The sequence below is a fragment of the Triticum urartu genome, unplaced genomic scaffold, assembly GCF_003073215.2.
Source record: "Triticum urartu cultivar G1812 unplaced genomic scaffold, Tu2.1 TuUngrouped_contig_4942, whole genome shotgun sequence".
Lineage (NCBI taxonomy): Eukaryota > Viridiplantae > Streptophyta > Magnoliopsida > Poales > Poaceae > Triticum > Triticum urartu.
The window spans coordinates 1-2,017 of NW_024115574.1; the positions used below are offsets into that span (position 1 = coordinate 1).

The window sequence follows — 2,017 nt, forward strand, 5'->3', positions numbered from 1 at the left end:
AGCACACACTCATCAAAACAATTGTCTTTTTATTTCTCCCTTTCTACTGAATGAATGGATGAATCAGAAATAACTAGTTAAGTTTCCCTAATAATTAAGTGTTTGTAGTAGGATTATTAAATAATTAAGTTGACTTCTCTGCTCTAATATTTTGTTTCATGTATGGAAAAAATTATTAACAGGGAGACATGGGGCAGCCATCCCTGATATCAGAGTATGACCTTGAAGCAGAAGGCGGCCTGTTCAAGGCTCCGGAGCCCATAATCGAGGAACCGCTGCTCGCCCTCGACCCGGTCGCAGAGGCCATCTCGATGATGTCCGGCAGCGGCAACACCATCAAGGCGTCGGACATGAGCCTGAGTGAGGCGCTGTACGAGTGCGAGAAGGAGCTCATGGAGGAGTCGGCCATCGAGGAGACCATATCCGAGCTGCTGGACGCCAAGATCCCCATGCTGCAGGTCGAGGACATGCCCGGAGAGCTCATGTCGACAACGACTGCTGCCGCCGGCGAGTGCTTGCTCCAGTCAACGGTTTGGCGATGCAGCCCAACTTCTTCAACTTCCAAGGGCTCGACTTGGAGGCCGCGTTCGGGCTCCGGCGAGCCTACAGCGAGGGTGACGTTCAGGTATGTTGCACTGCACTGCACAACACAACACTAGATGAAAATGGAAAATGGAATTATTGTGATGAGCTTTCACCTTTGTGACTCTAAGTGAGCACAGCTGTCGACAAAAGAGACGCCAAGTACACTTAACCAAACTAATTAAAAGGCGTTGCTTTCTCATGGCATTGGACAAAAACCTCACTGTAGATGCAAGACTGAGTTTAGCTCAACATGAAAAGGCCGTTTTATATTTAAAAAAAAAAGACTATGAAGGACACGCACTAGGTAGCTAGTGATGTGATTTCAGAGGTTACTAATTCTACCCAAAGCCACCTTTCCCTTAATGGCCTCATCACTGCTTTAGCTGATAGTACTACTGGCACTGGGCATATATACCTACCCTGCGCACTCACCACTAGTCTAGCTATAGAGCATCTCTAGAGATACCGCAAAAACGTGTCTCCTAAAAATAGTATATGGCTCTCCCTAAACCGGATTTGTGGTACCGCGTGGCATCGGACAGAACAATGCCCTAAAAATTGTTTGGGGGTCAGATGTGGAGGCCACTAGTCGGTAGTTGAATTTACAATAAGGTCCCTACAAAATTGCACAACACACCCTAAAATGAAAAGATAGATTAAGATTGGTTCACGGAGCACAACACAGCCTAAGATGACTTATTAGGATCTTTTTACCTCTTTTTTTGACAGATCCTTGGTGCCAACACCCCTCCAGCTGGGATCGCGGCAAATGTGCACGCAGCTGGTGAGAGGCTTCTGACCATCAGTGACCTGAAACGTGAGGAAAGGAAACAGAAGCTCAACAGGTACAGGGAGAAGAAGATCCAGAGGAACTTCGGCAGAAAGATAAAGGTACACAAACTAATCTCTCTTCCTTTTCTTCTTCTACTAGTACACATGTAATTCACCAAGAAGATTGAAGAAGATCAGAGAGTGATAGATGATTTATATTCTGTGCTCTACAGTATGCTTGCAGGAAGGTTCTAGCAGACAGCCAACCGAGGGTGCGAGGGAGGTTCGTCAAGATGGATGTTGGCGACATGCTCAAGCCAAGGAAGTAGACCGCCATGGAAGGTCACTGCGAAGCTGATGAGGAAGTTAAGCAAGGTTATTCCAGGAAGCTGATGAGCGTGTTGAGGTGCAGTGTGTAGGCGTCAAGCATGTCAAGTTTGGGGTTCCTTCTTCACCAACAACGGTAGTGAACCATTCATTTGCTGTTATACTTGAGAGCACTGCAGGTACTAAGAGGCGTCTCTCTCATGGCCAAGATCTTGTCTTCAACATGAACAACCGTAGTACCGAGACTCTGAGAGTGTAGAGTTTAGGAGTGTCTCGTGTAAAAGAGTTTGCATTGAGAGAATTGAGGTTGTGTTAGGAGCAGAGTGTTATGTCA

General features: G+C 46.5%; 1 pseudogene; it reads left to right on the top strand.

The window, feature by feature from the left end:
• Positions 1 to 149: 149 nt before the first annotated feature.
• LOC125528536 lies at positions 150 to 2,017 on the top strand (annotated as a pseudogene).